The sequence below is a fragment of the Mya arenaria genome, chromosome 6 (assembly GCF_026914265.1).
Source record: "Mya arenaria isolate MELC-2E11 chromosome 6, ASM2691426v1".
Taxonomy (NCBI): Eukaryota; Metazoa; Mollusca; class Bivalvia; order Myida; family Myidae; genus Mya; species Mya arenaria.
The window spans coordinates 77,924,842-77,949,891 of NC_069127.1; the positions used below are offsets into that span (position 1 = coordinate 77,924,842).

At 39.7% G+C, this 25,050-nt stretch overlaps 1 protein-coding gene across 2 annotated transcripts in view; it reads right to left on the reverse strand.

Moving 5' to 3' along the window:
• LOC128237392 (synaptotagmin-7-like) overlaps positions 1-25,050 on the reverse strand; it is a 226,040-nt gene that overhangs the window by 108,588 nt on the left and 92,402 nt on the right. The window lies entirely within an intron of this gene.

Sequence of the window (25,050 nt, forward strand, 5' to 3'; positions counted from 1 at the left end):
CGCTTACTTATAATTAAGAAGTATTAAACATTGAAATGTTACTTATAATTAACTAGTATGAAACATTGAAATATTCAATATTTTTATTTCTTGCGAAGTCAATGAATTTGGAGTGGTAGATGAAGGGTGAGTTATAGCTCATCCATGAGACTGTTTCTTCTTCTTGTTTGAACAGGGATAGTTGAATTTAATACGGCTTCCATCATGCTCTCCCCTGTTCCTCAGTTGGTAGAGAGACACACAGAATCATTTATGGCTTGAAAAATGCTATGTATGACTTTTAACGTTCTTTCATTTCAATTTGTTCGTCATAAATAATTCATGCTATTTCATTTTGTCAATCATTAATATCTCAAATAAGATAAAAGCAGTCTCAAGTTCTGTCATAATGATCAAGTTTTGATTTTCTTCATGCAAATGTCGGTATTACAACCTTGACAAGCAGTACAGCATTTCAAGATAAAGAAAACAGTGGTACTTAAAGAATCCAATAACCACAGCCCCATCTGATATGTTCCTTGATGCACTGTTGCTGAACCACTTATTCATTCCTTTCAAAAGAGAATGCCACTTGCAACTGAACCAATCAATGGCAGATTTCTGTCAAATAAACAAAACAAATTGGATATTGGATCAGTTTCATGCAACAGTGTAATTGAAACTGATAGAATCAATATATTTTCTCAGATTTTTCAAAAACCTCAAAAGTATGGGAACCATGAGAAAACAATGTTTCCAAGACAACTCGTGAAACATATCTAGGGGTTTCATTAAGAGTAATAGAACCTTCCTACTATAGTCATATTTTCCCAGACCATCAGAACTTCAGACCTTCTTTTTATGACATGTTCTAATGTCTGCGCAATAAATGAAGAACCTTCAATGTATATGCTGATAGTATTAAAAGCATTGCAAACAGCAAAACTTGAATATGGGTGGCTGACAGTATACACTGATGACTGACTTTACACACTGACAGATAATGTTTCCTACACATTAGTGACTGACTTTATACACTGACAGATAACGTTTCCTACACATTAGTGACTGACTTTATTCCCTGACAGATGTTTTCAACACTTTAGTGACTGACTTTATACACTGATAGATGCTTCCTATACATTAGTGACTGACTTTGTACACTGACAGATAATGTATCCTACACATTAGTTACTGACTTTATACACTGACAGATATTATTACCTACACATAAGAGACTGACTTTATACACTGACAGATAATATTTCCAACACATAAGTGAATGACTTTGTACACTGACAGAAAATGTTTCCAAAAAATTAGTGACTGACTTCATACACTGACAGATAATGTTTCCAACAAATTAGTGACTGACTTTATACACTGACAGATAATGTTTCCAACAAATTAGTGACTGACTTCATACACTGACAGATAATGTTTCCAACAAATTAGTGACTGACTTCATACACTGACAGTTAATGTTTCCTACACATTATAGTGACTGACTATATGCACTGACAGATAATGATCCTACAAATTTGTGACTGATTTTATACATTGACAGTTAATGTTTCCTACACATTTTAGTGACTGACTATATGCACTGACAGATTATGTTCCTACAAATTTGTGACTGACTTTATACACTGACAGATAATGTTTCCTACACATTTAAGTGACTGACTATATGCACTGACAGATAATGTTCCTACACATTTGTGACTGACTTTATACACTGACAGATAATGTTTCCTACACATTTAAGTGACTGACTATATGCACTGACAGATAATGTTCCTACACATTTGTGACTGACTTTATACACTGACAGATAATGTTTCCTACACATTAATGACTTTATACATTTGAGGATAATGTTTCCTAAACAATAGTCAATGACTTTGTACACTAACAGATAATATTTCTTACACAAAGGTGACTGACTTTATACTCTGACAGATGTTTCCTACCCATTGGAAAAACTCATCTAAAACCCCCATGTAAGATGAGTCACGTGCAACAATGTTTCCAAATGTCTCCTACATTAGTGACTTTATACATTGACAGATCTATAATATTTCCTACACATTAGTGACTGACTTGATACACTGACAGATAATGTTTCCTACACATTTAAGTGACTGACTTCATACACCGACAGTTAATGTTTCCTACATATTTTAGTGACTGACTTCATACACTGAGAGATAATGTATCCTACACATTAGTGACTGACTTTATACTCTGACAGATAATGTTTCCTACACATTTTAGTGACTGACTTTATACACTGACAGATACTATTACCTCTTCACATTAGTGACTGACTTTATACACTGACAGATAATATTTCCTACACATTAGTGACTGACTTTATACACTGACAGATAATATTTCCTACACATTAGTGACTGACTTTATACACTGACAGATAATATTTCCTACACATTAGTGACTGACTTTATACACTGACAGAAATTGTTTCCAACAAATTAGAGACTGACTTCATACACTGACAGATAATGTTTCCTACACATTTTAGTGACTGACTATATGCACTGACAGATAATGTTCCTACACATTTGTGACCAACTTTATACACTGACAGATAATGTTTCCTACACAATGGTGAATAACTTTATACACTGACAGAAAATGTTTCCTACACATGAGTGACTGACTTCACACATTGACAGATAATGTTTCCAACACATTAGTGACTGACTTTATACACTTACAGATACTATTTCCAACATATTAGTGACTGACTTCATACACTGACAGATAATGTTTTCTTGCATACCGGACGTGTGTTTCCAGTCATGTGACCAGTGCTGGAAAAACTCATCTTACACCCCCCATGTAAGATGAGTCACGTGCAACAACGCTTCGAAATATTTCCTACACATTAGTGACTTTATACATTGACAGATAATGTGTCCTACACAAAAGTGAATGACTTTGTACACAAACAGATGTTTCTTACACAAAAGTGACTGACAATATACTCTGACAGATAATGTTTACTACATATAACTGATTGACATTACATGTATTAGCCTCCTGACTGAGATTGACTGGAACACTGACAGAGAACATAACATATATAAGCATCATGATATGTGAAATGCAAAATAACATGCTCAATATTAAGCTAATTTAAGAAGCAATAGAGAAATAAATGCAGATCCAATTTATTGTGTTAATAATTGGCACCCTCTTTTCTCTAAGATAATCAAAAGAGATTTATCAACTTCTTTATTTTGATTTGGCTTCATTAGTTGTTTCCTGACATTTGGTCAAATCTGGTTTAATGTTAAGTTTATCTCTTTTGACAGCTCTGAGAACAAGGATAAACAAATGCCATTAATTATAGCACTTTCACACATCTTTATGGACCCAGCAATTCTTGAAAATAATTGGCAATAGCTATTTCATGTACTTTTTGTGTAATAATTATGTTTGAACCAAGAAAGACATATTTAACAAAATCTTGCCCTAACTTCTGCAGAAACTGTAGTGTTTCCTGACCTGTCCTAGTCTATCAGAGCCTTGAAGACGTGCTGTAACAGCTTCTCCATAATAATACCAACAGCTTCTCCATAATAATACCAACATATTTCCACGTATTTTATGGCCTTACTGACAGATAGGGATGATTTCTAATAAAAATTTATAACTTATATGATGGTATCATTTGTACTTTTGATAAGATTCAGACATTTCATTGCAATAAAATGCAAAAATGTATTGGGTTTCACCGTCATGGGAGTCAATGAAGTGCCGAACGTAGATGTGAAACACATTAAAAGAAATGAAACTGAGATTGGAAAAAACACAAGGGACTAACTGCTTCCACAGTCTGATGTGGCACCATATTAGAGGCTTTGCTTTTATTTGGTTACAAAGGTAAATTTTACATAAAAAGATATAGGATTGTATTTAAGAGAGTTAAAACCCTGAGGAAATATATAATACAGACAATTGATGCAATATAACATACAACATGAGCACCACTGACAGCCAGCAGCTTGTCCAGTTTTCTCAAATATCTAAGGGACATAACCAAACCATCAGATTATGATGCACAGTGACTGGACTTGCTCTATCTCTCCATACGTACTGTCACATTTGTTACTGGTCTTGTCCTCAAAAAGACAACTTATGACATGAGCACCATTCACATCAGCCAGCAGCTTCTTACGATTTACGGATGACTAACATAAGCACAACTACAGTTAAGGAACCTAATTGGCATAAATACACTTCAAATTATGCCAATTATGATATAAAATGAAACATCTATTTGTATCGGTACTAATACAAATTATTATAATGGCGCATCGGTTATTACGATCAATTTATGAAAAATCCTGGTTGGAACAACCGGTTTGACCGAATCGAGGATGGCTGCTTAACTGGTGTAGAATCATCTCCATTCCTACGCAGTAATTTCCCTTGACGAATATTGTGCTTTATAATGCAAAGGGAAGTCAGCACTGTCCGATGTTTTTAATTGCTTTCTGCATTCTGTTTTAAGGATCAGGCCAATGTCTATGCAAAATGCTTGCACTTCCATGGGCGTCTTTAACAATCACCATTTCACTTTATTGAGTGAAGCTAAGGCTTACAATGAACTAAACAAAATTACATTTAGCGTGTCAAAAACACAAAGTAAAAAAATCTGCATCTCTACATAAGATTATGGTCAGAGAAATGGGACTTCCTTCATCTCTCTAACTGAACCCATGTCATAATTATAATATGTGGTGAAAAAAATAATTCAGAAACATGGATAGTTTTTGCATGATGCAGTCAGCAACATATACAAAATCTTAATATTATTCTTCACTTTTCTTCAAATAATGTATCTTTTCGGAGGCCTGATCATCACTGTATAATTTTCGGCAGGAATAATAATTCATTTAAAGAACAGCAGGAAGATCCATGATCAGGGCCTAGGTTATATCCTTATTCCAAAACCAATGGCAAACAAATGTCTGTAATTTCAAATGTAAAACATTCTTTAAATAAGAAATTGATTTCACCCTAACAACCCAATAATTTGCAGGAATTACTTGCCAGCTCCTATTGCATGAGAGATAAAGCCCTCAGAATATTGTGGCATTATCAAATCTGATCAAAGTAACAGACGACCATAATATTTCCATTTACTGAACAGTTCCAGCCCTAATATCTATGATGCCTGGTTCAATGAAATAAAACATGCCTGGTTTTAATCTTCCACCCATGTTGTTCTAAAAAAGTCAAGAAATCCATATTAGTCATGCCTTCAAGGAGTTTAAGGGAATACTTGAGCAACTTTCATGTCAGCCCTAAAACAGAATGCTTTGCATGTTTTATAATACCATCTATTCTATCTCAAACATCAACTACTTCATTAGAGTAAAATCAATCTGTAAGAAAACTTCTTGCTTTAATCATCATTTTTATGACCATAGTAAAATCCCCCTGCAGTTTTACACAATAATTCACTGGTATATGGGACATTTATTGTTTAAAACACCTACACTTAGTTTTCAAATTTTGGACCAATGGCGATTTAGAATTTTTTAACTTCTTTAATCATTAATTTAATATAAATTGATTCTGACGAATGCACCCAGAAATGGAGAAAAGTTGGTCTGACTGAAATAAACTCCATGAAACTAAGGCTTACTTGTAAAACTAGTGTCAGTAGTACAAGGTAGCATAATTACTTGGTGTTTGCCTGTTACTAATGGCTGTACTATTTCCTGGTCTCTCCTGGTATTACCTGGTCTCTCCTAGCTGGTATTACCTGGTCTCTCCTGGTATTACCTGGTCTCTCCTAGCTGGTATTACCTGGTCTCTCCTAGCTGGTATTACCTGGTCTCTCCTGGCTGGTATTACCTGGCCCCAATATCACGAAAATACTTAAGTCAAATCTCAAACTCAGTCTCAACGCATTTCACCATAAAAATACATAATATTCTTCAAAATCTTGCATATTTTATACTTTTTTGAAAACGTATTTTCTAATAGAATGTGTTTATATTTGTTTTTGTCAATATTTCAAAGAAAACTAATTCTAGAGCATAAAAAATACTTGAGTATTTTATAAAGAATACAGAATTCTACTCAAATACATTTTTTTGCTGTAAAATATATTTACCTGGGAATTCGACCAAAGGCTTTTACTAGCGTATTCTATGATAGAATGCGCTTATAAAACTGTAAAAAACATATATGATTTGTAATAAATTTGAATGCCATGTGATTAAATGAGTTGAGACTGAGATTGAGATTTGACTTAAGTATTTTCGTGATATTGGGGCCTGGTCTCTCCTAGCTGGTATTACCTGGTCTCTCCTAGCTGGTATTACCTGGTCTCTCCTAGCTGGTATTACCTGGTCTCTCCTAGCTGGTATTACCTGGTCTCTCCTGGTATTACCTGGTCTCTCCTAGCTGGTATTACCTGGTCTCTCCTAGCTGGTATTACCTGGTCTCTCCTAGCTGGTATTACCTGGTCTCTCCTGGCTGGTATTACCTGGTCTCTCCTAGCTGGTATTACCTGGTCTCTCCTAGCTGGTATTACCTGGTCTCTCCTAGCTGGTATTACCTGGTCTCTCCTAGCTGGTATTACCTGGTCTCTCCTGGCTGGTATTACCTGGTCTCTCCTAGCTGGTATTACCTGGTCTCTCCTAGCTGGTATTACCTGGTCTCTCCTAGCTGGTATTACCTGGTCTCTCCTAGCTGGTATTACCTGGTCTCTCCTAGCTGGTATTACCTGGTCTCTCCTGGTATTACCTGGTCTCACCTAGCTGGTATTACCTGGTCTCTCCTAGCTGGTATTACCTGGTCTCACCTAGCTGGTATTACCTGGTCTCACCTAGCTGGTATTACCTGGTCTCTCCTAGCTGGTATTACCTGGTCTCACCTAGCTGGTATTACCTGGTCTCTCCTAGCTGGTATTACCTGGTCTCACCTAGCTGGTATTACCTGGTCTCTCCTGGTATTACCTGGTCTCTCCTAGCTGGTATTACCTGGTCTCTCCTAGCTGGTATTACCTGGTCTCTCCTAGCTGGTATTACCTGGTCTCTCCTGGTATTACCTGGTCTCTCCTAGCTGGTATTACCTGGTCTCTCCTAGCTGGTATTACCTGGTCTCTCCTAGCTGGTATTACCTGGTCTCTCCTGGTATTACCTGGTCTCTCCTGGTATTACCTGGTCTCCTAATTCCTGGTTCATAGATATTGAAATAGCTGATGGCTTCAGGAAATGGATTGTGTTGCTGATGTTTGGTTAACAAAATCGACCATGTAATTTGCTTTGTTACAAAATGGATCAAATATACAATGTATGCCTGTTAATTTATGCACCTTGTCATAGATATAAAATAAGATGTGATAACAATGAACTTTGCATTTTTTTTCTGTTAGTGGCATATATTTTATGTTTTTTTTTTTAGGAAGTCATCATGTAATGCACCAGTCAATAGTAACCATGGTCCCTGAAGGTCCAGGGGTATATCGGGGACAGCCAGGGAAATGGGCAGTGTTTTTACCTTCAAGGTGGCCCCCACAGTGCCCGGTGAATACAGTGGTTTTGTCTTTGAGCCCAAAATAGCGGCGAATGGGCTTAAGCCTATGTGACTGTAATTTTACCCGGGCTTGGCTGGACAGAAAGTCAAAGTCCCCGCTATTCCCCGTACCTGGGATGGGGGGGGCGTGGTTACAATTGACTGGTGCATAAGGAGTATAATGAGTCACTGAAAATTGTGTATTTTAAAATATGTTTCAAGAAGAGAGCAGAATTCAGGTTCAACCTGACTCCTATGTTGCAAGAGGCACAAATACTTTCATTTATAACTGTATTAATTGTTATTGCCGTCTGAATTGCTAGTCTATGTGCAGAAATTCTTAATCTTGAGAGTGCCTCATATATATATAAATATAAGTACATTGTACAGTCTGTTTACATTAATTGTATGGAATTGGTAGTATTTGGTCTATCAAAAAACAGACACTGTCATTTTATCTGATGAAGTGGTAAATGAAATTTTCAGGATTTCCATTTGTCTACCAAAGAAGCCATATATGATCAAAAATGGTATGTTATGAGCTCCATATGACTTATTTGAACATTAATATGTCAATAAAACTGGTACAATGATGCGCTTTCATTGCACCAACTAGTCAACAAAAGAAAAACAAGAGATGTTAGTGAAACATTTATGCCCCCTTGGGAGCCAAATTGTTAGTAGGATTTGGACACTTAAATAAAATATGGACAATCAGAAAACCTTTTTTCAGCTTACAGTCACACTGACCTTGACCTTTGACCCACTGACCTCAAAATCAATAGGGTTCATCTGCTGGTCGTGACCAATAAGCCTACCTAGTATGAGGTCCCTGGGTCAAAGCGTTCTCAAGTTATTGATCGGAAACCGTTTTTCATGTTAAGGTCACACTGACCTTGACCTTTGACCCACTGACCTCAAAATCAATAGGGTTCATCTGCTGGTCATGACCAATACACCTACCAAGTATGAGGTTCCTGGGTCAAAGCGTTCTCAAGTTATTGATCGGAAACCGTTTTTCATGTAAAGGTCACACTGACCTTGACCTTTGACCCACTGACCTCAAAATCAATAGGGTTCATCTGCTGGTGATGACCAATACACATACCAAGTATGAGGTCCCTCGGTCAAAGCGTTCTCAAGTTATTGATCGGAAACCATTTGGTATTCCGACCGACCGACAGACAGACCGACCGACCGACCGACATGTGCAAAACAATATACCCCACTTTTTTCAAAAGGGGGCATAATAATTGTAGACAGAATGCCTTTCATACTATATATAGGCCCCTTATGACAGTTAATATTCTAATTGGAAATATTTTACTTACCTAAGTAAAATACCTAAATCTTAAGTTTATCTGCGGAATATTATACGTATGAATGTACGAGTTATGTGTTCCAAATTCAGTTAAAAAAAATAAAATCTATAAAAGCAAAAAAGTATTTTACAAATTCTATCATAGGAAACTTATAACTACTGTATAGTATGGTGAACAATGAACTCTTTGAAGTATGCAACCCTATCACATGGCCACTGTTGTCATGCAGGTCTGTCATCATTTTAATAAGAGGCCGCTACTGTTTATTGCTCAGGTTTTGTCACTAATAAAGCATGCCTGTGTTAAACCTGAGAAGAAACTGAAAATGCATTTGTCCTAACTTTTTATTGACGATTCATATTCGACAGTAAAAAGGTAAGGTACAGCAGTAGAGATGAAGGAAAAAGGTAACTCTAGCGCTAGTAAGAGTTAAAGCTAAGAAATGGCCAAAACATGTATCCCTCAGTAAAATGACCTTATATTACTTCTGAAACAAGACATGGACCATATTTGACCAGCAATGTCTCAAATTAAAACAATCATTGAACTGACTCTAAATCAATAAGTTTTCAATTAGAAGCTGAATTTCAATTAATTCAGAAAGTACTCACAACGCTAAAATGTGTGATGAACAATCCATGAACAATCCCCACCATGGTTGCTGGGCATGGATTTACTGATGAACAATCCCCACCATGGTTGCTGGGCATGGATTTACCGATGAACAATCCCCACCATGGTTGCTGGGCATGGATTTACTGATGAACAATCCCCACCATGGTTGCTGGGCATGGATTTACTGATCAACAATCCCCACCATGGTAATGCTGGGCATGGAATTACTGATCAACAATCCCCACCATGGTAATGCTGGGCATGGATTTACTGATGAACAATCCCCACCATGGTAATGCTGGGCATGGAATTACTGATCAACAATCCCCACCATGGTAATGCTGGGCATGGATTTACTGATCAACAATCCCCACCATGGTTGCTGGGCATGGATTTACTGATGAACAATCCCCACCATGGTTGCTGGGCATGGATTTACTGATGAACAATCCCCACCATGGTTGCTGGGCATGGATTTACTGATGAACAATCCCCACCATGGTTGCTGGGCATGGATTTACCGATGAACAGTCCCCACCATGGTTGCTGGGCATGGATTTACTGATGAACAATCCCCACCATGGTTGGTGGGCATGGATTTACTGATGAACAATCCCCACCATGGTTGCAGGGCATGGATTTACTAATGAACAATCCCCACCATGGTTGCAGGGCATGGATTTACTGATGAACAATCCCCACCATGGTTGCAGGGCATGGATTTACTAATGAACAATCCCCACCATGGCTGCAGGGCATGGATTTACTAATGAACAATCCCCACCATGGTTGCAGGGCATGGATTTACTGATGAACAATCCCCACAGTGGTAGCAGGGCATGGATTTACTGATGAACAATCCCCACAGTGGTTGCAGGGCATGGAATTACTGATGAACAATCCCCACCATGGTTGCTGGGCATGAATTTACTGATGAACAATCCCCACCGTGGTTGGTGGGCATTGATTTACTGATGAACAATCCCCACAGTGGTTGCTGGGCATTGATTTACTGATGAACAATCCCCACCATGGTAATGCTGGGCATGGATTTACTGATGAACAATCCCCACCATGGTAGCAGGGCATGGATTTACTGATGAACAATCCCCACCGTGGTTGGTAGGCATGGATTTACTGATGAACAATCCCCACCATGGTAATGCTGGGCATGGATTTACTGATGAACAATCCCCACCATGGTAATGCTGGGCATGGATTTACTAATGAACAATCCCCACCATGGTAATGCTGGGCATGGATTTACTGATGAACAATCCCCACCATGGTAGCAGGGCATGGATTTACTGATGAACAATCCCCACCGTGGTTGGTAGGCATGGATTTACTGATGAACAATCCCCACCGTGGTTGGTGGGCATGGATTTACTGATAAACAATCACAACCTTGGTTGCTGGGCATGGATTTACTGACGAACAATTCCGACCATGGTTGCTGGGCATGGATTTACTGATGAACAATCCCCACCATGGTAATGCTAGGCATGGATTTACTGATGAACAATGGTGACCATGGTTGCTGGGCATATATTTACTGATGAACAATCCCCACCATGGTAATGCTGGGCATGGATTTACTGATGAACAATCCCCACCATGGTAATGCTGGGCATGGATTTACTGATGAACAATCCCCACCATGGTAATGCTGGGCATGGAATTACTGATGAACAATGGCGACCATGGTTGCTGGGCACGTATTTACTGATGAACAATACCCACCATGGTAATGCTGGGCATGGATTAACTGATGAACAATCTCCACCATGGTAATGCTGGGCATGGATTTACTGATGAACAATCGCGACCATGGTAATGCTGGGCATGGATTTACTGATGAACAATCCCCACCATGGTAATGCTGGGCATGGATTTACTGATGAACAATCCCCACCATGGTTGCTGGGCATGGATTTACCGATGAACAATCCCCACCATGGTAATGCTGGGCATGGATTTACTGATGAACAATCCCCACCATGGTAATGCTGGGCATGGATTTACTGATGAACAATCCCCACCATGGTAATGCTGGGCATGGATTTACTGATGAACAATGGCGACCATGGTTGCTGGGCATGTTTTTACTGATGAACAATCCCCACCATGGTAATGCTGGGCATGGATTTACTGATGAACAATGGCGACCATGGTTGCTGGGCATGTATTTACTGATGAACAATCCCCACCATGGTTGCTGGGCATGGATTTACTGATGAACAATCGCGACCATGGTAATGCTGGGCATGGATTTACTGATGAACAATCCCCACCATGGTAATGCTGGGCATGGATTAACTGATGAACAATCCCTACCATAGTAATGCTGGGCATGGATTTACTGATGAACAATCGCGACCATGGTAATGCTGGGCATGGATTTACTGATGAACAATCCCCACCATGGTAATGCTGGGCATGGATTAACTGATGAACAATCCCCACCATGGTAATGCTGGGCATGGATTTACTGATGAACAATCCCCACCATGGTAATGCTGGGCATGGATTTATGGGCATTGATTCTCATTGTAGAAAACAAGTGGTTAAATGATAACAAATGAACACTGTGTCTGACATATTGAGAACTTGCAGTTGAACTTGAGAAGGCCATTTAGCGTTGAACATGCAAAATTATGGCTTACAGATTTAATTTATTTAGACAACAACCACTCAAATTCGTACAAATTCACTTTGATGGCACAATTAAATCACTGGATGCAACTAGCCATTGCAGACGACCAGATCAGAGACACTGATAGTAGTTATTACTTTGACAATTTAAGTGAAAACATAAAATAACTCCAGAACAATATTTTATTATGAATACACAAATTTACAAAACAGCTATTCTCATCTGATGATTCAAGTTCTACAGGTTCAATACTAAACAGCCAAATGGACATTAGGCCAGAGTTTTTATATCTTTAGATTTACGGGAGCGCCGTACCTAAATATTGCAAAACCCAAATAAAAATAAAATTCATTTTCGTAGTTTTATTTTTATTTTTTCCGACGAACGTTGCTCCAAGGTTAAGAAAAAAATAAAATTAGTGTTCTATAACCCATATCTCAGAACCAACTGGTGTACCAATTGTCATTCATTATCGGTCTTTTTACTGCACAAACCACGTAAACCAGTCAGAAATACAGAAACAGAACAGGTACCCGTTACCATAACAACGTCCTGTCAAAAGTGAAAGTACTTTTTGTCATACCCCTTATTTTTCACAATTTCTGCAGCTATATAGAAATGTTTTACTACAAAAACGTTCTGATGTTTATGTTTCATTATTTAAATCAAACCGTGGTGAACTTAGAGCGTGTTTATTGTGATTTTTTTTGTAGATTCAGTATGTTGTTCGCGTTTCGTGAAATGATTGCGAAACTTCCGGTCAAAATATGGAGACAGAAATTCGTGGGTTGTATTGTCTATTTAAAGTCGTTGGCGCACGTCGTATATTAACAAGGATGAATTGGATTACAGCGCAAAAATGTATAGCTTCTGACAAACACAAACTGCAATATGATATCGTGTTCATCATAGTCAAAATGGATATTTTTGTCTGAATTTGACTCTGGGGAGCATTGAACACACTGCTTCACGATCACATTTTTGAAGAGAAAAACACAAGGTATCGTGAGATTCGTAGTTGTTAATTAGTTTAATAATGATTTAGAATTTAAATCGTTATAGAATACTGAAAATGATGTAATAATAACATAGTGTGTGTTTCCGATAAAACAGAAAAAAACCTGAACATAAGATATCTGGCAGTCAGTGCAAGAAGTCAAACTTATCCGTTGCTTATTGCCAGCGGGCATAGCTGGAATTAGAAGGATATTTTTCAGGACTGATTCTAAAATCAGTTCTTAGACCTGGTTTTTTGAAACATATAACACTTGTAAAATTTATCTTAATGCTCCCGAATTTTCTCTGGTGAAGTACATAAATGTAGATTTTGACTGTCTGTGTATCCGTAAGCCCTGTCAAACTTTGAAGTGAAGAGGAATTTCCATCAGGGCTTCTACTTTTTTTGGTTATATTTTCTATATAAAAAACACATCACGGTAAATTGTCACGGTGCTATTTCGTTAAAGACAGAAAAACACATTTGACCTCCTTATTATACCGTGTCTGAAACTGTGTTCAATGTTTGATTACTTCACAATGGAAAGGATATGCTTATATTGTGGGCAAAAGGTTAGAATTGGCCATTTAAACTTCTTTATTACACTGACATGTTTCATAAAATCCATGGGTTGATAATATATGCACCTCATATGCATAGATGCATTCGAACAAATATATACAATTAATTTCAATGAGCGCTTGAACTCACAGTGTTGAGGTCAATATTTTCAGTCATTAAAAGGATCTTTTAATTATGCTTTTGAAACTTTATGGTGATCTATCACCCTTTTTTCAGCCTATGAAATAGCTGACACAAGTAAGGTGTGTTTTGTCTTCATGATATAAGAAGATTTAAAAAATAAAAAAAATCGGAGAAAAATCCGTTTTATTTTTATTTTTATTTCCTCCTCCTTACCCAACTTTTTGAAAAAATCTCCCGTAAATCTAAAGATAAAAAAACTCTGGCCTTACTGCGGTGTGTTTGCAATCATGAATGCAGTGGAATTCTGTTTGAAGAGAGTCAACACAATTGTTAACTTTGTTGTTAGTGAGATGAGGGAACATCTAGTATTCTGTCTAGAAAATAAAAAGTTTTATCCATTCCTGAAAGGAAGTTGCAATCTATAGTGTTACCTGGTAAATGAAAGACCTTCAACATTAAGACATTCTGTTCTTGTGAAAATATAGCCCACCGCTTTTCGAAAACAGAAAGTGCTTGAAAAGATTCCACATGAATTATGTTGTTATTAAAAAATATTATACGACTATACCCCCAGCAGAGCTATTGAAAGAGCGTCTTTGAATGGTTGTAAGCGGACCATGCACGAAAATTTCGAGTAACCCCACTAGCCGAAACATTGTATTTAGAAAGCCATGATTATAATCTAAATTTTATCTTTCTGAAAAATATTTCTATTTATAAATCTGTATTTATTTATGCATTTATGCATTTATTTGCTCACTAATATATGCAATACACTTATGATCGTATAAGTCAGATACAGTTACTCGTTTTTTCTTCAAAAGTGTCCTTTTACATCGGAGACATAAGAAGCCATTTCGCTAGGACGAACACCAATTTTGTCAGAGGGGAAGCCAAGGATACAAATAGTCAGATACAGTAACTCGTTTTTTCTTCAAAAGTGCCCTCTTACAGACGTAAGAAACCGTTTTGGTAGGCCTAACACCATTTTTATCACCGCCTCCTTTCGGACAAAATTGGTGTTCGTCCTAGCAAAACGGCCTCTTATTCTGTAAAAAGACACTTTTGAAGAAAAACTCATACTGTATCTATTACATAATAGACAGTCAAGCAGAAAAAATAGTCAAATGGCCATGGTAGTGCGTGTTTTATGCAACAAAAATAAAATAAGGGTCAAGAAGGTCCAAATTCTCAGCAGTACTCAATTATTTTTTGCAGTTTACCTTAGTTACATGTGTTTATGAATTGTTTCTATTTCAAGTATTACATACCTCTAAGTTTGAGTTTTTTTTAAATGTTTTTAAAATTCATGACTATAATTTTAGTACATGGCATATTTTTGCGTATTTTTTTTTATCTTTCCTTTAAGTTATGATTTGTTTAATTGATATTAAAGTGGTGAAACCATTCTTAAATATCTGATGTTTATTTCATTTCTTAAAGACTTTAATTAACTGTAATCCTATTATCCCAAGGTCATTCACACCTTCTCAATCAAAGCCGATAGCTCCTAAATAATTTTCCAAAAAGAGACCAGATCAGATGGGACTAGAAAGTAGTAAAGTATGCCCCAGACTTGAAAGAAGTGTGAAATTTTCAAACAATGTCCCAGGATCAAAATACAATAACTGACATGTACTAAGCTTCACACAGGGTGGACCAGCAAAAACTTGATAAGTTGTAGGACTGCACTAAGTGTGAGATAAACAACACCATAAAATGCACTAAGTGTGAGATAAACCACACCATAAAATGCACTAAGTGTGAGATAAACGACACCATAAACTACAGACAATTTACAACAGTCACAAAACACCTAACTCATAAACTGACCAATCAATACTATCAACCCATGTGAAGTGTCACTGTGATAGAAGTTCTGAGAAAATAATGTAATAACTTACAGAGCCCCAGGGCAAGAGAGACAAACTTGAATCAAAACAGAGTTTTTTCCTGACATTGTTGAAGTTATAACTGGCATAGTAATTGTTGGCATGGCAACTGTCATTGCCACTGTTCTTAGTCAAAGAGCATTTTTCCCCCCAAAACTTTTAGTCTTTAGAATTGCCACAGAAATCACAACCATTATATGTTGACCAGATTGCACCTTTAAATAATCATCTTATTTGTTCTTACTAATATATGTCTGAGCCCGGTGGGTGGCCAATTTTACCTTAACTCAAATATGAGCAAGGAATGTGACATATTCATGACTTCACTGCATTATAAGCAAAGAGAGTGACCCATTTATAACTTAACACCCAATATGAGCCAGGAATGTGACATGTTAATGTCTGCAATATCAACCATTAACTATTGTCCATGCCTTTAATGCAATATGAGCCAGGAAAGTCACTTGTCCATACCTTAACTGCAATATGAGCCAGGAAAGTCACCTGTCCATACCTTAACTGCAATATGAGCCAGGAAAGTCACCTGTCCATACCTTAACGGCAATATGAGCCAGGAAAGTCTGCTGTTTATACCTTAACTGCAATATGAGCCAGGAAAGTCACCTGTCCATACCTTAACTGCAATATGAGCCAGGAAAGTCACCTGTTTATACCTTAACTGCAATATGAGCCAGGAAAGTCACCTGTCCATACCTTAACTGCAATATGAGCCAGGAAAGTCACCTGTCCATACCTTAACTGCAATATGAGCCAGGAAAGTCACCTGTCCATACCTTAACTGCAATATGAGCCAGGAAAGTCACCTGTCCATACCTTAACGGCAATATGAGCCAGGAAAGTCACCTGTCCATACCTTAACGGCAATATGAGCCAGGAAAGTCACCTGTCCATACCTTAACGGCAATATGAGCCAGGAAAGTCACCTGTCCATACCTTAACGGCAATATGAGCCAGGAAAGTCACCTGTCCATACCTTAACTGCAATATGAGTCAGGAAAGTCACCTGTCCATACCTTAACGGCAATATGAGCCAGGAAAGTCACCTGTCCATACCTTAACTGCAATATGAGCCAGGAAAGTCACCTGTCCATACCTTAACTGCAATATGAGCCAGGAAAGTCACCTGTCCATACCTTAACGGCAATATGAGCCAGGAAAGTCACCTGTCCATACCTTAACGGCAATATGAGCCAGGAAAGTCACCTGTCCATACCTTAACGGCAATATGAGCCAGGAAAGTCACCTGTCCATACCTTAACGGCAATATGAGCCAGGAAAGTCACCTGTCCATACCTTAACGGCAATATGAGCCAGGAAAGTCACCTGTCCATACCTTAACTGCAATATGAGCCAGGAAAGTCACCTGTCCATACCTTAACTGCAATATGAGTCAGGAAAGTCACCTGTCCATACCTTAACTGCAATATGAGTCAGGAAAGTCACCTGTCCATACCTTAACTGCAATATAAGCCAGGAAAGTCACCTGTCCATACCTTAACTGCAATATGAGCCAGGAAAGTCACCTGTCCATACCTTAACGGCAATATGAGCCAGGAAAGTCACCTGTCCATACCTTAACGGCAATATGAGCCAGGAAAGTCACCTGTCCATACCTTAACTGCAATATGAGCCAGGAAAGTCACCTGTCCATACCTTTAATGCAATATAAGCCAGGAAAGTCACCTGTCCATACCTTAACTGCAATAGGAGCCAGGAAAGTCACTTGTCCATACCTTAACTGCAATAGGAGCCAGGAAAGTCACCTGTCCATACCTTAACGGCAATAGGAGCCAGGAAAGTCACCTGTCCATACCTTAACGGCAATAGGAGCCAGGAAAGTCACCTGTCCATACCTTAACTGCAATATGAGCCAGGAAAGTCACCTGTCCATACCTTAACTGCAATATGAGCCAGGAAAGTCACCTGTCCATACCTTAACGGCAATATGAGCCAGGAAAGTCACCTGTCCATACCTTAACTGCAATATGAGCCAGGAAAGTCACCTGTCCATACCTTAACTGCAATATGAGCCAGGAAAGTCACCTGTTTATACCTTAACTGCAATATGAGCCAGGAAAGTCACCTGTCCATACCTTAACGGCAATATGAGCCAGGATAGTCACTTGTCCATACCTTAACTGCAATATGAGTCAGGAAAGTCACCTGTTTATACCTTAACTGCAATATGAGTCAGGAAAGTCACCTGTTTATACCTTAACTGCAATATGAGCCAGGGAAGTCACCTGTTTATACCTTAACGGCAATATGAGCCAGGAAAGTCACCTGTCCATACCTTAACGGCAATATGAGCCAGGATAGTCACCTGTCCATACCTTAACTGCAATATGAGCCAGGAAAGTCACCTGTCCATACCTTAACTGCAATATGAGCCAGGAAAGTCACCTGTCCATACCTTAACTGCAATATGAGCCAGGAAAGTCACCTGTTTATACCTTAACTGCAATATGAGCCAGGAAAGTCACCTGTTTATACCTTAACTGCAATATGAGCCAGGAAAGTCACCTTTCCATACCTTAACTGCAATATGAGCCAGGAAAGTCACCTGTCCATACCTTAACTGCAATATGAGCCAGGAAAGTCACCTGTCCATACCTTAACTGCAATATGAGCCAGGAAAGTCACCTGTCCATACCTTAACTGCAATATGAGCCAGGAAAGTCACCTGTCCATACCTTAACTGCAATATGAGCCAGGAAAGTCACTTGTCCATACCTTAACTGCAATATGAGCCAGGAAAGTCACCTGTCCATACCTTAACTGCAATATGAGCCAGGAAAGTCACCTGTCCATTCCTTAACTACAATATGAGACAGGATTGTCTGCTGTCCATACCTTAACGGCAATATGAGCCAGGAAAGTCACTTGTCCATACCTTAACTGCAATATGAGCCAGGAAAGTCACCTGTCCATACCTTAACGGCAATATGAGCCAGAAAAGTCACTTGTCCATACCTTAACTGCAATATGAGCCAGGAAAGTCACCTGTCCATACCTTAACTGCAATATGAGCCAGGAAAGTCACCTGTCCATACCTTAACTGCAATATGAGCCAGGAAAGTCACCTGTCCATACCTTAACTGCAATATGAGTCAGGAAAGTCACCTGTCCATACCTTAACTGCAATATGAGCCAGGAAAGTCACCTGTCCATACCTTAACCGCAATATGAGCCAGGAAAGTCACTTGTCCATACCTTAACTGCAATATGAGCCAGGAAAGTCACTTGTCCATACCTTAACTGCAATATGAGCCAGGAAAGTCACCTGTCCATACCTTAACTGCAATATGAGCCAGGAAAGTCACCTGTCCATACCTTAACGGCAATATGAGCCAGGAAAGTCACTTGTCCATACCTTAACTGCAATATGAGCCAGGAAAGTCACCTGTCCATACCTTAACTGCAATATGAGCCAGGAAAGTCACTTGTCCATACCTTAACTGCAATATGAGCCAGGAAAGTCACCTGTCCATACCTTAACTGCAATATTAGCCTGTCCATACCTTAACTGCAATATGAGCCAGGATAGTCACTTGTCCATACCTTAACTGCAATATGAGCCAGGAAAGTCTGCTGTTTATACCTTAACTGCAATATGAGCCAGGAAATTCACCTGTCCATACCTTAACTGCAATATGAGTCAGGAAAGTCACCTGTCCATACCTTAACTGCAATATGAGCCAGGAAAGTCACCTGTCCATACCTTAACGGCAATATGGGTCAGGAAAGTCACCTGTCCATACCTTAACTGCAATATGAGCCTGTCCATACCTTAACTGCAATATGAGCCAGGATAGTCACTTGTCCATACCTTAACTGCAATATGAGCCAGGAAAGTCTGCTGTTTATACCTTAACTGCAATATGAGCCAGGAAATTCACCTGTCCATACCTTAACTGCAATATGAGTCAGGAAAGTCACCTGTCCATACCTTAACTGCAATATGAGCCAGGAAAGTCACTTGTCCATACCTTAACTGCAATATGAGCCAGGAAAGTCACCTGTCCATACCTTAACTGCAATATGAGCCAGGAAAGTCACCTGTCCATACCTTAACTGCAATATGAGTCAGGAAAGTCACCTGTCCATACCTTAACTGCAATATGAGTCAGGAAAGTCACCTGTCCATACCTTAACTGCAATATGAGCCAGGAAAGTCACTTGTCCATACCTTAACTGCAATATGAGCCAGGAAAGTCACTTGTCCATACCTTAACTGCAATAGGAGCCAGGAAAGTCACCTGTCCATACCTTAACTGCAATAGGAGCCAGGAAAGTCACTTGTCCATACCTTAACTGCAATATGAGCCAGGAAAGTCACCTGTCCATACCTTAACGGCAATATGAGCCAGGAAAGTCACCTGTCCATACCTTAACTGCAATATGAGCCAGGAAAGTCACTTGTCCATACCTTAACGGCAATATGAGCCAGGAAAGTCACCTGTCCATACCTTAACTGCAATATGAGCCAGGAAAGTCACTTGTCCATACCTTAACTGCAATATGAGCCAGGAAAGTCACTTGTCCATACCTTAACGGCAATATGAGCCAGGAAAGTCACTTGTCCATACCTTAACTGCAATATGAGCCAGGAAAGTCACCTGTCCATACCTTAACTGCAATAGGAGCCAGGAAAGTCACCTGTCCATACCTTAACTGCAATATGAGCCAGGAAAGTCACCTGTCCATACCTTAACTGCAATATGAGCCAGGAAAGTCACCTGTCCATACCTTAACTGCAATATGAGTCAGGAAAGTCACCTGTCCATACCTTAACTGCAATATGAGCCAGGATAGTCACCTGTCCATACCTTAACTGCAATATGAGCCAGGAAAGTCACCTGTCCATACCTTAACTGCAATATGAGTCAGGAAAGTCACTTGTCCATACCTTAACTGCAATATGAGCCAGGATAGTCACCTGTCCATAACTTAACTGCAATATGAGCCAGAAAAGTCACCTGTCCATACCTTAACTGCAATAGGAGCCAGGAAAGTCACCTGTCCATACCTTAACTGCAATAGGAGCCAGGAAAGTCACCTGTCCATACCTTAACGGCAATATGAGCCAGGAAAGTCACCTGTCCATACCTTAACTGCAATATGAGCCAGGAAAGTCACCTGTCCATACCTTAACTGCAACATGAGCCAGGAAAGTCACCTGTCCATACCTTAACTGCAATATGAGTCAGGAAAGTCACCTGTTTATACCTTAACTGCAATATGAGCCAGGAAAGTCACCTGTCCATACCTTAACTGCAATATGAGTCAGGAAAGTCACCTGTTTATACCTTAACTGCAATATGAGTCAGGAAAGTCACCTGTCCATACCTTAACAGCAACATGAGCCAGGAAAGTCACCTGTCCATACCTTAACTGCAACATGAGTCAGGAAAGTCACCTGTTTATACCTTAACTGCAATATGAGCCAGGAAAGTCACCTGTCCATACCTTAACTGCAATATGAGTCAGGAAAGTCACCTGTCCATACCTTAACTGCAATATGAGCCAGGAAAGTCACTTGTCCATACCTTAACTGCAATATGAGCCAGGAAAGTCACCTGTCCATACCTTAACTGCAATATGAGCCAGGAAAGTCACCTGTCCATACCTTAACTGCAATATGAGTCAGGAAAGTCACTTGTCCATACCTTAACTGCAATATGAGCCAGGAAAGTCACTTGTCCATACCTTAACTGCAATATGAGCCAGGAAAGTCACCTGTCCATACCTTAACGGCAATATAAGCCAGGAAAGTCACCTGTCCATACCTTAACTGCAATAGGAGCCAGGAAAGTCACTTGTCCATACCTTAACTGCAATATGAGCCAGGAAAGTCACCTGTCCATACCTTAACTGCAATATGAGTCAGGAAAGTCACCTGTCCATACCTTAACTGCAATATGAGCCAGGAAAGTCACTTGTCCATACCTTAACTGCAATATGAGCCAGGAAAGTCACTTGTCCATACCTTAACTGCAATATGAGCCAGGAAAGTCACCTGTCCATACCTTAACTGCAATATGAGCCTGTCCATACCTTAACTGCAATATGAGCCAGGATAGTCACTTGTCCATACCTTAACTGCAATATGAGCCAGGAAAGTCACCTGTCCATACCTTAACGGCAATATAAGCCAGGAAAGTCACCTGTCCATACCTTAACTGCAATATGAGCCAGGAAAGTCACCTGTCCATACCTTAACTGCAATATGAGCCAGGAAAGTCACCTGTCCATACCTTAACTGCAATATGAGCCAGGATAGTCACTTGTCCATACCTTAACTCCAATATGAGCCAGGAAAGTCACCTGTCCATACCTTAACTGCAATATGAGCCAGGAAAGTCACCTGTCCATACCTTAACTGCAATATGAGCCAGGAAAGTCACCTGTCCATACCTTAACTGCAATATGAGTCAGGAAAGTCACCTGTCCATACCTTAACTGCAATATGGGCCAGGAAAGTCACTTGTCCATACCTTAACTGCAATATGGGCCAGGAAAGTCACCTGTCCATACATTAACGGCAATATGAGCCAGGATAGTCACTTGTCCATACCTTAACTGCAATATGAGCCAGGAAAGTCACCTGTCCATACCTTAACTGCAATATGAGCCAGGAAAGTCACCTGTCCATACATTAACTGCAATATGAGCCAGGAAAGTCACCTGTCCATACCTTAACTGCAATATGAGTCAGGAAAGTCACCTGTCCATACCTTAACTGCAATATGAGTCAGGAAAGTCACCTGTCCATACCTTAACTACAATATGAGTCAGGAAAGTCACCTGTCCATACCTTAACTACAATATGAGTCAGGAAAGTCACCTGTCCATACCTTAACGGCAATATGAGCCAGGAAAGTCACCTGTCCATACCTTAACTACAATATGAGTCAGGAAAGTCACCTGTCCATACCTTAACTGCAATATGAGTCAGGAAAGTCACCTGTCCATACCTTAACTGCAATATGAGTCAGGAAAGTCACCTGTCCATACCTTAACTACAATATGAGTCAGGAAAGTCACCTGTCCATACCTTAACTACAATATGAGTCAGGAAAGTCACCTGTCCATACCTTAACGGCAATATGAGCCAGGAAAGTCACCTGTCCATACCTTAACTACAATATGAGCCAGGAAAGTCACCTGTCCATACCTTAACTGCAATATGAGCCAGGAAAGTCACCTGTCCATACCTTAACTGCAATATGAGCCAGGAAAGTCACCTGTCCATACCTTAACGGCAATATGAGCCAGGAAAGTCACTTGTCCATACCTTAACTGCAATATGAGCCAGGAAAGTCACCTGTCCATACCTTAACTGCAATAGGAGCCAGGAAAGTCACCTGTCCATACCTTAACTGCAATATGAGCCAGGAAAGTCACCTGTCCATACCTTAACTGCAATATGAGCCAGGAAAGTCACCTGTCCATACCTTAACTGCAATATGAGTCAGGAAAGTCACCTGTCCATACCTTAACTGCAATATGAGCCAGGATAGTCACCTGTCCATACCTTAACTGCAATATGAGCCAGGAAAGTCACCTGTCCATACCTTAACTGCAATATGAGTCAGGAAAGTCACTTGTCCATACCTTAACTGCAATATGAGCCAGGATAGTCACCTGTCCATAACTTAACTGCAATATGAGCCAGGAAAGTCACCTGTCCATACCTTAACTGCAATAGGAGCCAGGAAAGTCACCTGTCCATACCTTAACTGCAATAGGAGCCAGGAAAGTCACTTGTCCATACCTTAACGGCAATATGAGCCAGGAAAGTCACCTGTCCATACCTTAACTGCAATATGAGCCAGGAAAGTCACCTGTCCATACCTTAACTGCAATATGAGCCAGGAAAGTCACCTGTCCATACCTTAACTGCAACATGAGCCAGGAAAGTCACCTGTCCATACCTTAACTGCAATATGAGTCAGGAAAGTCACCTGTTTATACCTTAACTGCAATATGAGCCAGGAAAGTCACCTGTCCATACCTTAACTGCAATATGAGTCAGGAAAGTCACCTGTTTATACCTTAACTGCATTATGAGTCAGGAAAGTCACCTGTCCATACCTTAACAGCAACATGAGCCAGGAAAGTCACCTGTCCATACCTTAACTGCAACATGAGTCAGGAAAGTCACCTGTTTATACCTTAACTGCAATATGAGCCAGGAAAGTCACCTGTCCATACCTTAACGGCAATATGAGCCAGGAAAGTCACCTGTCCATACCTTAACTGCAATATGAGCCAGGAAAGTCACTTGTCCATACCTTAACTGCAATATGAGCCAGGAAAGTCACCTGTCCATACCTTAACTGCAATATGAGCCAGGAAAGTCACCTGTCCATACCTTAACTGCAATATGAGTCAGGAAAGTCACTTGTCCATACCTTAACTGCAATATGAGCCAGGAAAGTCACTTGTCCATACCTTAACTGCAATATGAGCCAGGAAAGTCACCTGTCCATACCTTAACGGCAATATAAGCCAGGAAAGTCACCTGTCCATACCTTAACTGCAATAGGAGCCAGGAAAGTCACTTGTCCATACCTTAACTGCAATATGAGCCAGGAAAGTCACCTGTCCATACCTTAACTGCAATATGAGTCAGGAAAGTCACCTGTCCATACCTTAACTGCAATATGAGCCAGGAAAGTCACTTGTCCATACCTTAACTGCAATATGAGCCAGGAAAGTCACTTGTCCATACCTTAACTGCAATATGAGCCAGGAAAGTCACCTGTCCATACCTTAACTGCAATATGAGCCTGTCCATACCTTAACTGCAATATGAGCCAGGATAGTCACTTGTCCATACCTTAACTGCAATATGAGCCAGGAAAGTCTGCTGTTTATACCTTAACTGCAATATGAGCCAGGAAAGTCACTTGTCCATACCTTAACTGCAATATGAGCCAGGAAAGTCTGCTGTTTATACCTTAACTGCAATATGAGCCAGGAAAGTCACCTGTCCATACCTTAACTGCAATATGAGTCAGGAAAGTCACCTGTCCATACCTTAACTGCAATATGAGCCAGGAAAGTCACCTGTCCATGCCTTTAATGCAATATGAGCCAGGAAAGTCACTTGTCCATACCTTAACTGCAATATGAGCCAGGAAAGTCACCTGTCCATACCTTAACTCCAATATGAGCCAGGAAAGTCACCTGTCCATACCTTAACTGCAATATGAGCCAGGAAAGTCACCTGTCCATACCTTAACTGCAATATGAGCCAGGATAGTCACCTGTCCATACCTTAACTCCAATATG